This window comes from Eurosta solidaginis, chromosome 2 (assembly GCF_040869045.1).
Source record: "Eurosta solidaginis isolate ZX-2024a chromosome 2, ASM4086904v1, whole genome shotgun sequence".
NCBI lineage: Eukaryota > Metazoa > Arthropoda > Insecta > Diptera > Tephritidae > Eurosta > Eurosta solidaginis.
The window spans coordinates 149,622,511-149,639,072 of NC_090320.1; the positions used below are offsets into that span (position 1 = coordinate 149,622,511).

A 16,562-nucleotide genomic window follows, 5' to 3' on the forward strand; every position below is an offset into this window, starting at 1 on the left:
ATGTAGCAGGATGCCAGGATAAGTGCCTGCTTATTCCTTTGCTCAACGGCCACCACTACGAGGTCCTCAGTAGTGTAATTAGGTAGCATATATGAATGCAGCTGTTTCCTTACCATTACTAAAGCTCGTACCCGTCCATCCGTTTGCGCATAGTAAACGCCAAATCCGCCCGCGCTAAATCCAGAAACCTTTCCTCACGCCACGGCTCCTGGATCAGCGCCACGTCAAACGAACCCTCCTCAGGGGTTAGGAGGAGTTCGCTCGACGCCACTGTACTGTGTGGAGGTTTATCTGTAGGACTCGCAGCATCATTGGGCTGTTTTCCCCCTCCAGCACCTTCGTCGTGACGTCGTCGTCATCCCTTTCCCTTTTTGTTTAGAGTGTTCGAAACCCCCTTCCGCCTCCTGTATCTGTTGTGCCGGGTGTTCCTCTGTGCAACTCACAGCACCATCTGGCTGATGGTCCTCTATCTAATACCTTCGTGGTGACGTCGCCTACCTTTGCGACTTCGCCCACTTCCAGCGTGTTAGGATTTTTATCCTCGGGACCTTTTTTCCTGGGTCGCATATAAGTTTTGCCTGTACCAAAGGTCATTTTACCAAGCTACATGTACAATATATCCTGCGCCTGCTTGTTAATTTGGAAGATGTAGAACTGACCTTACTCCGTAGGCCGAGATACAGTAAGTACCTTCCAATCCTGTGTCGCTATGTTCGGATTCTGTTTCTGCAGAAGTCGCAGTGTATCCTCCGACTTCATCACGCATAGCATCCATACCTTAAAATTTGGTACCGTGGGGATTTGCGCTTTATCCACCACCTCAAACCGGGCGTTCGCGCCTTGCCGTTGGAGGTTTGGAACCACTTCATCCAGCCACCGCAAGCTCGCGATGTTGTCGCACGCTATCATCTTCACTCTATTAAACCATCCCCCCGAATCAAAGGTTGGAAGGGGCTCACTTGGTTGTTCCCGCATCAAGCATTAAGCTAATAAGCTCCCTTTCTACAGATATCCACCTTTCACTAGTCATCTGTCCGAAAGCACTGCTAGGATCAACCAGCACCACAGTCAGTGACTGCTTTGCCACAACACTCATATTCTCGGGAAAAGCCGACGTCTTCGTGTTAACTCCCTTTGGCACTTCCGAGAAAGCCGGAGTCTTAGCTTTAACTCCCTTCAGCACCTCCGAGAACGCCGGAGTCTTAGCGTTATCTCCTCGCTATTGGAGCCCATCTGTCTTACAGCTTTGGGCCTACTTGTCTTGTCTATGCGAGGGCCCTGCCTCGCGGCTCTAGGACTTGGTCCTTTCTGCCTCTTGAAAGCAGGCTTGTCGCCTTCCGCGGACATTGCATCTTCATTCTACCATTCGACGCTTCTTCCTCCTCGTACCGGCTGCAGAACCGAGGGTTTCTAGCAGCAAACCTTTTGAACTGCTTTCGACCTGCTTCTACCGCCTCATGGGCCCATTCCAAGCGCTCGATCTCCACTTCTGTTGGGTCGACCACTGCTCCCAGCCGTTGAACAATTCTTAGTGCTGCACGGTTCTGCGACAGAGCTCTTTTACTTCCTCTGCTCCGTACCCTTCTCCACTCTTCTACTACGTTTTCATTTGTGTGCATTTCCAACACGGATTTCATTGAATCAGCACTACTCTCGCTCCCCGAGTCCGACGCATCGCTTAATGCGTATTTGTCGTCCTTGGCTTTCGACTCAGTCCTCCTCTTATCATCCTCCTTATTACAATTTGGTAATGAGTCGTTCATCTTGGTCGTACGACCACCTGCCCGACAAAGCGGGCTCAGCGGTCCAGTATTATATACCGTGAAAGAACCTTCAGCCAGAGCAGCGCCCCTTTACTGTGGTAAGGCTATCAATATTTCCCGAGGTGGCCCGGTATCGGGAAGGCTGTAATGTATTCGGTTCGAATACAGCCGAATTTATCCCCTGGCTGCAAATAGTCCAATAGGCACGGTCCGCATAACACCAGATATTGGGGGGTTGGCAGTTCTTGGCCACCGACTTCCCGCCGCCCTCTTATGAGGCGAAACGGCGTAGATGCCAGTCCTAAACAGCTCCACCTCATAGTCGGGCGTTATGGAGATCGGCTAAGTCCTCATACCAACGCCAATATGCCTACCCTTTACGTTGCGTTTGCAATTTATGAAACCACAAAATGACTTTGGGTTGCGGATAATATTCTTTTTCATCTTACAGATATAAGCCTTATTACACTTTTTATTGAGTTCAAAATACATACTTCTGACGTAAAATTTAATACCACAAGTCAGGGCCGGCGAAACATAAAAATCTGGGTGGGTAATTTTTCGAAACGGAAAAACTTCCCCTTTGTTTTGACTTTTTATGTCATTCTTATAAAATTTTAACATTATACTGTTTTCAACCAACTTTATTCTTCAATTTAAGTTACAAAAAATAATTTTGTTTGTAAATTGTCGAGCTCGAGGCCATACAATATTAAATAACACACAAAGAAAACTTTTTATTTGTATATGTTATATATTGTCGTTTTTTATTTATCGATATTTCGACTTCAATTAGAAGTAATCTTTAGGATTAGAAATACAAAAATAGAAGTGTTATAATAAAAGACACAAAAGTACATGTATACATTTGACTTACATCGTTGGATGTACCAGATCGACTAATTTAAAATTTGATATGACAAAAACGAAAATAAACGTAAAAAGTAAGCAAATAAAGAACCGTAATTATAAACAAAATTCTTAACTAACAACAATATAGCATAAAAAGTTAAACTCTGAGCGACACCCATAGCATAATTATGTATTAAATTCCCACCAGGTAAATGTCGTTGTATAACACTCTCAGCATTAATTTTTGCAATTTATCTTTATCAATTGTCTGTATGCGTGAGCGCATTTGTCTGTGTCTGACTTAAAATTCATTCTTTTATCGTTGGGTGTGCTGATTATAGCCGGAGTCATTGGTGCCGTATGTCGTATCGCTGTATCCGTATCCCTAACGTAATCAGCTGTTTATCGTTACGACGGTAAACCAAAACCCAATTGGTCGGCTACGATACGGTTACGACCTTAGCGGCACCAATAATCGATTGCATTGATTCTCATAAGATTGGTCGAATCAGCTGTTATAAGGTTACCGATACGGTTACCGATAAAGCACCAATGTCTCCAGCTTATGTGAAGCATCTCCAAAATATAGCGTTTCGTATAATGTTTTTCTTCTCGTAGAATTTCTACCTCATCGAAATCCGGAGAGTGTCTAGTTGTTTTTCAATGCTGAGTGAGGGCCGTTTTGTTATCATTGGTGTGGTCCCTATTTTTTATGTTTGATTTGTGAGCGGAAATCCTTGTCTTTAGTTTGGATTTAGTTGTCCCCACATACATATACTTTATTGCATACGTGGGACCCGTCGCCGTTGCATTTAATTTTATATATAACGTCAGATTTCTCATATTTTTTTCCCCCTCACTAGGGTAGGCACCTTGTCGTTGGTGTGAGGGCTTAGCCGAACTCCATAGCGCCCGACTATGAGGCGGAGCTGTTTAGGACTGACATCTACGCCGTTTCTCCTCATACGAAGGCGGCGGGATGTCGGTGACCAAGAACTGCCAACTCCCTAATCCAGGGTGTTATGCGGACCGTGCCTATTGGGCGATTTGCAGCCAGGGGATAAATTCGGCTGTATTCGAACGGAGCCTTCTCGATACCGGGCCACCACGGGAAGTATTAATGGCCTTACCACAGTAAGGGGTGCTGCTGTGGCGGACGGTTCTTTCCCCGTATATAATACTGGACCGCTGAGTCCGCCTTGTCGGGCAGGTGGCCGTACGACCAAGATGAACGACTCATTACCTGGTTGTAATAAGCACGATCTAAAGAGGAGGACTGAGTCGCAATCCAAGGACGACAAATACGAATAAAGCGATGCGTCGGACTCGGGAAGCGAAAGTAGTGCTGGTTCAATGAACTCCGTGTTGGAGAAGCACACAAATGAAAACGGAGTAGAAGAGTGGAGAAGGGTACGGAGCAGAGGAAGTAAAAGAGCTCTCTCGCAGTACCGTGCAGCACTAAGAATTGTACAACGCTTGGGAGCAGTGGTCGAACCAACAGAAGTGGAGATCGAGCGCTTGGAATGGGCCCATGAGGCGGTAGAAGTAGGTCGAAGGCAGTTCAAAAGGTTTGCTGCTAGAAACCCTCGGTTCTGCAACCGGTACGAGGAGGAAGAAGCGTCGAATGGCAGAATGAAGAGGCAACGTTCGCCGGAAGGCGACAAGCCTGTTTTCATGAAGCAGAAAGGACCCAGTCCTAGAGCCGCGAAGCAGGGCAGTCGCATAGACAAGACAAGTAGGCCCAAAGCTGTAAGACAGATGGGCCCCAATAGCGAGGTAGCAACTACCTCGAAAGCTGCGAGTCAGAGGGAAGTTCCAACTACGGAAGTAGGAGATAAGCTAAAGGGAGATAACGCTAAGACTCCGGCTTTCTCGGAGATGCTAAAGGGAGTTAAAGCTAAGACTCCGGCTTTCTCGGAGGTGCCAAAGGGAGATAACACTAAAACTCCGGCTTTTCCCGAGAAAATGAGTGATGTGGCAAAGCAGTCACTGACTGTGGCGCTGGTTGATCGTAGCAGTTCTTTCGGGCAAATGACTACTGAAAGGTGGAGATCTGTGGAAAGGGAGCTTATTAGCTTAATTCTTAAGATGATGCGGGGACAACCAATTAAGCCCCTTCCAACCTTTGATTCGGGGGGATGATATAATGGTGTGAAGATGATAGCGTGCGACAACATAGCGCGCTTGCGGTGACTGGAGGAAGTGGTTCCAAACCTTCAGAGGGAAAGCACGAACGCGCGGTTTGAGGAGGTTCTTCCGGTTCTTTCCCCGTATATAATACTGGACCGCTGAGCCCGCCTTGTCGGGCAGGTGGTCGTACGACCAAGATGAACGACTCATTACCTGACTGTAATAAGGACGATGTAAAGAGGAGGACTGAGTCGCAATCAAAGGACGACAAATACGAATTAAGCGATGCGTCGGACTCGGGGAGCGAGAGTAGTGCTGATTCAATGAACTCCGTGTTGGAGAAGCACACAAATGAAAACCGAGTAGAAGAGTGGAGAAGGGCACGGAGCACAGGAAGTAATAGAGCTCTCTCGCAGTACCGTGCAGCACTAAGAATTGTACAACGCTTGGGAGCAGTGGTCGACCCAACAGAAGTGGAGATCGAGCGCTTGGAATGGCCCCATGAAGCGGTAAAAGTAGGTCGAAGACAGTTCAAAAGGTTTGCTGCGATAAACCCTCGGTTCTGCAACCGGTACGAGGAGGAAGAAGCGTCGAATGGCAGAATGAAGAGGCAACGATCGGCGGAAGGCGACAAGCCTGCTTTCAAGAGGCAGAAAGGAACCAGTCCTAGAGCCGCGAGGAAGGCAGTCGCATAGACAAGACAAGTAGGTCCAAAGCTGTAAGACAGATGGGCTCCAATAGCGAGCTAGCAACTACCTCGAAAGCTGCGAGTCAGAGGTAAGTTCCAATTAAGGAAGTAGGAGATAAGCCAAAGGGAGATAACGCTAAGACTCCGGCTTTCTCGGAGGTGCCAAAGGGAGATAAAACTAAGACTCCTGCTTTTCCCGAGAAGATGAGTGATGTGGCAAAGCAGTCACTGACTGTGGCGCTGGTTGATCGTAGCAGTCCTTTCGGACAAATGACTACTGAAAGGTGGAGATCTGTGGAAAGGGAGCTTATTAGCTTAATGTTTAAGATGATGCGGGAACAACAAATGTATAATGGTGTGAAGATGATAGCGTGCGACAACATCGCGAGCTTGCGGTGGCTGGAGGAAGTGGTTCCAAACCTCCAAAGGTAAGGCACGAACGTGCGGTTTGAGGTGGTGGATAAAGCGCAAATCCCCACGGTACCAAAAGTTAAGGTATGGATACCATGCGTGATGAAGTCGGAGGATACACTGCGACTTCTGCAGAATCAGAATCCGAACATACCGACACAGGATTGGAAGATACTTACTAAATTCCAGAAATATGTAGAAACAAAACTGGGACAACTCAAAGAGGTTGCTAATGTAGGGGAACTTGAGGAGTCGAATGAATTCCTAACAAGGACGCTTATGACTGTGTATAACAAATCTTGCCCTCTAAGAAGATTCAGAGGAAAAGCAAAGCCGCCATGGTGGAGCAATGAGCTGAGTCTTCTAAGAAGACAGGTAAAAGAAATGTTTAAGCTCGCAAAGACCGCGGAAAGCGAAGCGTGTCGGGACGAGTACAGGTATCTACTGAGGATCTAAAAGCGTGAAATTATCAGGGCGAAGAGAAACTCATGGAAAAGTTTCTGTACGGACATAGAGTGCTCCAGCGAAACAGCACGGTTGAGAAAAGTCCTAGCAAAGGGAAACATAGTCCAGGGACTAATAAAGAAAGAGAATGGGAAATGGTCACGTAATAGTGGGAAATCCCTTGAGGTGCTTCTCGATACACATTTCCCATCGGGAGACGGTTTAGAGGAGCCAGCAGACATCACTCACAGTTCGATCACGGAGCTAGTAGTGCCGGTCTTGGTGACCGATACCAAGATCGAGTGGGCAGTGAAGACGTTTTCTAAGTTTAAATCGCCGGGCCCAGATGGTATATTCCCGGCCATGCTACAAGTCTAAAGTAGGGCGGTCGTGGAATGGCTTAAAATAATATTCGATGGGTGCATACGACTGAATCACGTACCGCACTCCTGGAGAACTGGTCGTGTAGCTTTTCTACCAAAGGCGGGGAAGATCGGTCACGTGTATCCCAAAGACTATAGACCCATTAACTTAACATCATTTCTGCTCAAAACCTTTGAGAGGCTGATAGATGTGTACATAAAGTCCAACGTGGATGAAAAGCTGCTCTCCACAACACAGCATGCGTACACCAAAGGCAAGTCGGTAGACACCGCATTGCATAGGGTGGTAATAAGCATAGAGAAATCCCTGGAATATAAGGAGTATGCTCTAGGAGTCTTCTTGGACATTGCCGGGGCTTTCAATAATGTTGCAAAATGGGTGATTATGGATGGTCTTAATTACATTAAAGTACATCCTGCCTTAATCAGATGGATCGGCTGCATGTTAAATTGCAGAAAGATTATATCACAATGGGGATTGTACGAGGCCACGAAATCAGTGGACAGGGGCACGCCGCAGGGAGGGGTGCTATCACCTCTGCTGTGGACGCTGGTCATCAACCAACTGTTCAGGCATGAGGGACCCGTAAAACTTACGGCTTACGCAGATGACGTTGCAATTGTCATAAGTGGAAAGTGCCTTCCAACGATTAGTTCTTTGATGGATTGGGCACTTCGCGATATTCATACCTGGGCATCTAATGTGGGATTGAAAGTCAATGCGGAGATGGTCTTGTTTACAAAGAGGTACAAGGTCCCAAATTGGACCAGGCCTAAGTTAGAATGGGTGACCTTGCAGGAGAAACCTTGCATAAAATATTTAGGAATCATCCTAGACAGTAAGCTGTCATGGAAGCTCAACGTGGAGGAGAGTGTCAAGAAGGCCTCAACGGCATTCTATGCATGTAAAAGAATGCTGGGGCGTACGTGGGGCCTATCGTCCTCTCTTTCTAATTGGGTTTTTACAGCGATTGTAAGCCCTATTCTATACTATGGAGTTCTTGTTTGGTGGAAAGCCACACAAAAAACAACATACCTCAAAAAATTAGAGGGGGTATGCAGACTATCGATGCTTAGCATTACGGGAGCCCTGAAAACAACCCCGACGGCTGCACTGTATGCCATTTTGCACATCCCACCTGTAGACCTGGTAGCAAAGAACAAAGCGTTAACGACCGCAACCAGGCTCGGTGCTTCGGGGCAGCTTGAGCGCCGACCATATGGCCATAGTAGTATAGCGTTATCAATCACAAGACGAACAGACTACATGATTCCCTATCTGCGCTTCGAAGGAGATCTTAAGGCCACAAAAGAGGTGGACGGTTGGCGCAAGGGTGCGCAAATGGCGGACGAGGCGATACATGTGTACACCGATGGCTCCAAAGTAGTGGAAGGAGTAGGGTCTGCGGTATACTGCGCTGATCCGGAAATAAACAGATCCTACAGGCTGCCGGATTACTGTAGCGTTTTCCAAGCGGAAATATTAGCCGCAACCAAAGCAGTAGAAACCCTGGAAGAGAATAGCTCAAGCAGCAATTAGGGCAATAATCTCGCATAGCACAGCATCTAAATACGTGTTAGAGTGTAAGCAGGGAGAAGCATACATCTATATTGGGTCTTAGGGCATATGGGAATAGATGGGAATGAAATAGCGAACGAACTAGCTAAAAAGGGCGCATCCCTTGAAGCTTGCTCCGTAGATGTCCCAATTAGATTGGGCGAAGTGCGGGTTGGAGGAGGAAACGATCGAGCACGTTCTATGCTCGTGCCCTGCACTTGCCAGGCTAAGATTCCAGCTATTAGGAGTGATACAGCTGTCAGATCTAGAAGCAGCAAGTGGCTTAAGTCCTAGGAAGCTTCTAGTATTTGCCAAGAGGACGGAGTTATTTTATAACATAGGACCTGGTTTTTGATAGGGTTTTTCAGTTTGTTCGTTAAAACAAACTTCTGGTAACACTACGGACTCAATCAACCTATGTGAGGTCCTCATGGACCGGCCAGTTCAACCTACCTACCTCTCATATTTTCTGATTTTGCTTTTTGTATTTGTAAATATTTTTTGTGTTTACCATTGCAGACTTGTCGTGTTTCGAATAAAAGTTTAATAATCTACCGGAGGCAGTAGGCTTTCTATACCAATCGAAAGTGAGGTGGTTGTTGTTTTTTATTACCAGTGTGTCCAGAAATGGCAATTCTCCACCTTTCTCAACTTCTAATGTAAATTTTATAGATCTGTTGTATTCACTTAAGTTAGCCAGCATTTTCTCAATATGGTCCGTTCTTGCAATGGCAAATAGATAGTCTACATATTTAGTGAGGAGGCATGGTTTATATGTTGTATCTTCCTCAAATTTAGTTAGCAGTTCTTCCATCACAATATCGGCTATGACCGGGGATGCCGGTGAACCCATAGGCATTCCTGCACGTTGTTCATAAATCTTATTGTTGTAGTTGAAGTAACTGTTTTCTTTAATACAAAACCGTACTACCTCAAGGAAGAGATCTTTGGTTAGATTTGTATGCTTTTTAATTTGGGTCCATTTGGACGAGATGATTTCCAAAGCATGGTCTACTGGAATGATAGGGAATAATGAGACAACATCGAACGAAACTAGGCTCTCATCATTAAAGACATATGTATCCTTAATTTTATTTTTAAATTCAACGGAATCTTTTACATTGTATTTTGATTCTTTGGTTATATTCTTCCAAATATTTACAACGAATTTACATAGGTTGTACGAAGGCGAATTGATGGAGGAACATATAGGCCTCAATGGGATACCTTCTTTATGAATCTTCGGTAGTCCATACAGTCTTGGTGCATTAGCGGTCTTACTCAAGAGTCGGTATTTTTCTTTCAAGTCCATCAAATTGTTTTTAAAGAGCTTTTCCACGATCGCATTGTTTCTGTCTTCGATCTTTGTAGTTGGATCTTGTTTTAATATTTGGTATGTGGAAATTTCATTGACGATGCGTTGTAATTTTGTTTCGTAATCATCCCTTTGCATCAAAACTGTCGCACTTCCTTTGTCCGCGTTTAGAACTAACAATTCTTAATCATTCCTAATAAATCTTTTTGCCGACTGTAGGGTATCTAGAACAAACCTGTCTCTCGCGCTAATATGAGCTTTTTGGTGATCTCGTATAATTGTTTTAAAATTATTTCTCTCTATTTCTTGCTGTTCTTTGTTTTTGATTGTATGTATGCAGTCTTCGCCATCTGCTATAATTTGAAAAAGGAGGAGGCTATTCTCCGTTGTTGGTAAAGAGTATTTTGGGCCTAGTGAGAGAATCCACTGAACGTCTGGTGGTATGGTAGTACTTGTTGTATTATGGAACCACTGCGGTACGTTTTTATGTTAAGTAATTGCTTTTGTTTTTCTCTAAGCTTCTCATATTTGTTCGTTTGTGTTTTCCTTATTTTTGCGGTAACCTTTTGAGCTAACACTTTTTAGCTCTCGAAAAACATGTTGGAATCATCCTCACTAAGTCTTTGTTGTAATTTATAATTTAATGTATTTACCTCTTTTATTTTTTGTTGTTGTAGTTCATGTTTTATTTGTATTATGAGATTCAGGACCTTCTTATGCACATTTTCTAAATACCTCGATGTTGAGTTGGTGATTTTCTTTGATATTCTATTTTTGCCGATGTTGCAGTGGACAACATAAGAAATAGTATTAGTAGCGTTGCTGATAAAACTTGGTGTAATTCCACTCTTTCTACATTTCCCAAGGAATTTAATCGACTCAGTCGAATCAGCACACCCAACGATAAAAGAATGAATTTTAAGTCAAACACAGACCAATGCGCTCACGCATACAGACAATTGATAAAGAGAAATTGCAAAAATTAATGCTGAGAGTGTTATACAACAACATTTACCTGGTGGGAATTTAATACATACTTATGCTATGGGTGTAGCTCACAGTTTAACTTTTTATGTTATATTGTTGTTAGTTAAGAATTTTGTTTATAATTACGGTTCTTTATTTGTTTACTTTTTATGTTTATTTTCGTTTTTGTCATACCAAATTTTAAATTAGTCGATCTGGTACATCCAACGATGTAAGTCAAATGTATACATGTACTTTTGTGTCTTTTATTATAATACTTGTATTTTTGTATTTCTAGTCCTGAAGATGACTTCTAATTGAAGTCGAAATATCGATAAATAAAGAAACGACAATATATAACATATACAAATAAAAAGTCTTCTTTGTGTGTTATTTAATATTGTATGACCACGAGCTCGACAATTTACAAACATTTTTTTGAAAAGATGTACATACCTAAACGATTTTTATGATAAATGTAAAATAAAAAATGGCAAAAAGCCCCCTTATCTGAACGATCGGTATGGGATATATATTATATATATCTCCGATCGAAATGATTTTTACAGGAAATCTTCTATGATATATTAGAATATATCACCAAGTTTCACGTTTTTATATTCGAAACTAAGGGAGAAATGGCCAAAAATCTTTCTATCTGAACGATCGGTTGTATGGGATATGTATATACTATATACATATAGCTCCGATCAAAGTGATTTTTTTAGGAAATCTTCTATGATATATTAGAATAAATATCACCAAGTTTAACGTTTTTATATTGGAAATTAAGGGAGAAATTGCAAAAATCTTTCTATCTGAACGATCGGTTGTATGGGATATATACTATATATAGCTCGGATCAAAGTGATTTTTTCAGGAAATATTCTATGATATATTAGAATATATATCACAAGGTTTCACGTTTATACTTTCTAAATTAAGGGAGAAATGGCCAAAAATCTTTCTATCTGAACGATCGGTTGTATGGGATATATATTATATATAGCTCCGATCGAAATGATTTTTTAATGAAATCTTCTATGATATATTAGAATAAATATCACCAAGTTTAACGTTTTTATGTTGGAAATAAGGGAGAAATTGACAAAAATCTTTCTATCTGAACGATCGGTTGTATGGGTTATATACTATATATAGCTCCGATCAAAGTGATTTTTTCAGGATATCTTCTAAGATATATTAGAATATATATCACCGTGTATACTTTCTAAATTGCGGCAGGAATGACCAAAATCGCCTTATCTGACCGATCGGTTGTATGGGAGATATATGTTATAGTGGTCCGATCCTACCGGATCAGACAAATGTCTAATATAATACAAAAATACATCCTTGTGCCAAATTTCATTGAGATATCTCAAAATTTGAGGGAATAGTTTGCGTTCAAACAGACAGACGGACGGACATGGCTATATCAACTCAGTTCGTCGCCCTGATCAATTCGGTATACTTAATGGTGAGTCTATCTTCTATATTTCTCAGCGCTACAAACATCGGACCAAAGTTAATATACCATTTTATTTTCATGAAAGGTATAAAAAATAATTTTCGTAAAACTACAATATAAACTAATCTCATTGTTGAAGCGGGAATATTGCAGCTCGCTTAGAAATAAAATTATTCAGAAGGGTTTCAAGATCAAGCTCGACAGTTTCCTTTGAATACGGATGTAGAATCGCGACATAGTTCAGTCGGTTTTGCGCCATAGTCGATCTCAAATAATTTTTTACTCTACGTAAAACAGAGAAACTTCTCTCCTTAGAGAAGTTGATCCCGGAATAGTAATGACCAGCGGTGGGCACCACTACATTTACACGGTTACCAAATTGAGAATGTGTTAGTATACACGAACTCGTAGCGTGCACGAAAGCAAAATCAATTATTTATTTAGTTTGATTTCAATGCTTGAACGGTGAGGACGTGTCACACGCACTTTTTGCTACTCTGTTTTAAGCTCGCGTGCGACACCTTAATGTTCGACCATCGAAATCAAACTAAAAGAGCTGTCGTTGATTTTGACAAAGTGTCCATTGTGCTCTCGCTTATCGTATACATATAGGGTCGCTTAGCAGGTGCTAAGCTCACGCCCACCCCGGGTAATGACCAATTGTATAAAACTTAAATATTAAGGAGCAAGTCTTCTACAATAATTATTTTCTTTCATAAATTGCACAATATCCTTCAATCCTTTTGGAATTTTTTTTGTACGTTTCATTAAATTCAATGTCACAACTCTGTCACTGACTAACCTGAACTCGTCGAAATCACCTTTATAAAACAGGATGATTTTTTCCACGTCAACTGTTTCACGACAGAAAATTGTCCCAATGTTCGAAAAAATTTGGCTGAATCTGTGTGAGATCTACTTCTCAAAGAGTAAAGCACTTGGTCATAAATTTCACAGTAAATTTTACGATAATATTCTTTTGGAGTGTTGAAAACGTGGTCGTTGTCATTTTCGCTTTGAAATTTTCGTCGACGTGGGAAATTCGGTTCCCTGATTTCAAAAAAGAAAATTTAGCAGAATGTGTTCGCCTGTTGCCCTCGGATTATCAATCCGAACAAGAAAATCTTCTTTTTACAATTTATTTTGAAATTGTACTTTAAAGTAAAGTATTACTTTCTATACGGGTTTTTTGTGATAACCGGTTACTTTATAGTACTATGCAAAGCGAACGTGGCAATGCCGGCAGTCAGCTGTGACACAATACTTTTTCGATCTGACAATAGAACAAAACAAATGAATGGGAATGCATATGATATGTTCAGTCTATTCCCGTACTCCAAGAAACAGTCAGAAACAGTCTGTCCAGGACCAGGCAATATAAATACGATGGTACGATAAACGAAGTTGTAGCGAACGGACGTGTTTTTAGATTGCTCCTCAAATAACTGCCAAAAGTAAGGTCAAAATAGGTTATACATTGTCTTATTGCAAAGACTCCGATATATTAAAAGCTGGAGTGTTTCAACACTAGTGTTCATAAGTGACATTCAAATATAATCAAATTAAAATAACCAAATAAAAATAAAAATACTGGTTTACAGCCAAAATTCAGCAGAGATGCCATTATGAAATTCCTAGGTAAAATCACCTCCTGATTTCGAAAATCAAGGTTATTTTTAATTCTATGGTAACGTTTTTGATATATTTACGAATTACGGTTTTTTCCAAAAAAAAAAAATTGGGTCCACTTAATCTCAAGAACGAATTGAATATTGAAATACACTGTGCATACAACACTTTTTGCTAGGCCCTGCAGATTCAAAGATAACGAACAATTGTTACGGATTATTTTTTGTAAAAATATAAAAAAATTTGTACTTTGCGGGGAAGAATCTCGAAAACTTTTTATTTTTTTGCATATTTGTTTTTTTCTCTCTAAGCTCTGTTTTTTTACAAAAAAAAAAAATAAGCTTTCATTCAACAAAATCGATGGACTCATACAAAAGTTATAAGCATTCATGTAAATATTCCCATTTAATACTTAAGTACCCTACTGGTACATATGTGTGAGTATTCGTACATCAGTTAGTTAGTTTTTGCAGATTTTTTTGTTTTCTCTCTAAGCTCTGTTTTATTACAAACAAAAAAATAAGATTTCATTCAACAAAATCGATGGACTAATACAAAAGTTATAAGCATTCAAGTAAATATATCCACCAGTAGGGTACTTAAGTATTAAATGGATATATTTACTTGAATGCTTATAACTTTTGTACTAGTCCATCGATTTTGTTGAATGAAAGCTTATTTTTTTGTAATAAAACAGAGCTTCGAGAGAAAAAACAAATCTGCAACAAAATTAAAAGTTTTCGAGATCCTTCCTCGAAAATTACAAATTTTTTTATGTTTTTACAAAAAAAAAAAATTTAAAAAATCCGTAGTGATTATTCGTTATCTCTGAATCTGCAGGGCCTAGCAAAAAGTGTTGTATGCACTATTTATAAGAAATTTTATTACCTTTTAAAAGCTTCAAACCATTTTGGAATTGCTCAGTTCGTTCTTGATATATATATGATTAAGTGGACCCAATTTTTTTTTTTTTTTTTTGGAAAAAATCGTTATTCGTAAATATCTCAAAAACGTTAACATAGAATTAAAAATAATCAGGGGGCGATTTTACATATGAATTTCATAATGGCGTCTCTGGTGCGAAAAAAAATTGAAATTTGTGATCCAGTGAAATAAAAAGTTCGCAAGAAAAGAAAAACAAAACAGGTGATAACAGCGAGAAAATATGTCTATCAACGAGCAAAACACAACAACAATGCAAACCGATGACTACCGCCGCAGCGGCCGACAACAAACAAAGTCATCAAAGACGTCATCATCATCATTAACATCACAATCTGCGGCCGACGCAAAGCAATAACTGCAAAAACTTACAGCAACACAAACACCAATATATCAAGCCGAGGCCAACATGGAGCAAAAAGCCGGGGCAAATGAAAATGCTGATATTAGAAATAACCAAGGTGACTTAGATTCACTTTCAGACATAAAAAATGAAATGCTTTCTCTCAGGCCTTATGTGGGTGAGCTGAAAACCGATACTGAAGAAATAAAGCGCCTTATAGAAGATTGAACAAAAAAGCTCTCACAGGCACAGAGCCAACTGAAGAAAGAAATATTCGATACACAGCGCAATGCCTCCATAACACAGCTAATAAAACAGATAGGCGAATTATCGGAGAATGGCGTAAATAATGAAAATCGACCAGCAGCAATGGAATGTAAAATCGACGAACTTGAGCAGCGCTCTTTTGAGTGCAGCACATTGCGAATATTGCTAACACAAATTTGGACGCATGTGACATTGATGATGCGTACCGAATGAAAACAAAAAACAACAACACAGTAATTAAATTCTCTTCAGTACGCAAGAAAAAAAAGCTTCTACTGAAATTACGCGGTAAGAAGATCAAAGCCAGCGATATCGAAAACAATGCGAGTGGAGATAAGAGAATTTACATCGGCAATCAGCTCACAGTAGCGAAACGACGACTGTTATGGACAGCAAAAAATAAAGCACGGGCGTCGGGTAGGAAGTTTGTCTGGGAAAAGGAGGGTAAAATCATGGCAAGGAATGAAGAGTATAATATATTTATTTATATTAATACAGATTTAGATATAGATTTAATTATTTAATTCAATCCGTCTTAAACATGTTTATCTTTTTAATTCACTTTTAATTAATTTCTTATTATCTATTACCATATTGATCTCATTTTTTCCAATACCACTCAATATTCAAATTTTAATGAAATTAGTACAATAAGCTTTAAGAAACATCCACTTCGCTGCATTTACCTCAATATCAGATCGCTTAGAAAAAATTTTCATGCCTTCCTTGCAGAAATAGCTCAACTAATAGACTGTATAGATCTTCTCGTTTTGGCTGAAACTAATATAAAAGCAGACGAGCAAAACCTATTTCATATAGAGGGATTTTGTTCTGAGTTCTATAACCGAGAGGAATGTAGAGGAGGCATAATTGCGATGTACATAAGAGAAAATTTGGCTTATTAGTGCAATATTGGCTGAGCGACTGTCGCATTCGTTTTAAGCAAAACATATTTTTCTTAAAAATGAATTTAAATGAATTACGGAATTATTGAATTTATAGATATATAACGTAGTTACGTGTAGTAACTAGGCTACATACATGTAAATATGTATTATAATATATGTATACTTGAAATGTTTATACATCGAATATGTATAGAAACTATAGTAAGTAAGACTCACGACTCACACTAATCAGTTGGGGTAAGTTTTGCACCATTTTCGATTTCGCCCATCTGGCAACCCCAACGATGAGTTGACAGTTGATATGTACGCATGTACATACATATATATTTGTTATGGATTATTGACATATCTACTTATTATTATCACTCGAATTTTTTCTCCATCTCGCGTGTGAAGCAGAAAATAAAATTGTGAACTCCTTTTTAATTAAAAAACCCTTGTATAAAATTTGCGCATTAAGCACGTCGGTGTAAAGTAAGTTCGACTTCCAAA

The 16,562-nt window shown here is 40.4% G+C and overlaps 1 protein-coding gene across 7 annotated transcripts in view; it reads right to left on the bottom strand.

Moving 5' to 3' along the window:
- cad (caudal) overlaps positions 1 to 16,562 on the bottom strand; it is a 663,489-nt gene that overhangs the window by 458,000 nt on the left and 188,927 nt on the right. The window lies entirely within an intron of this gene.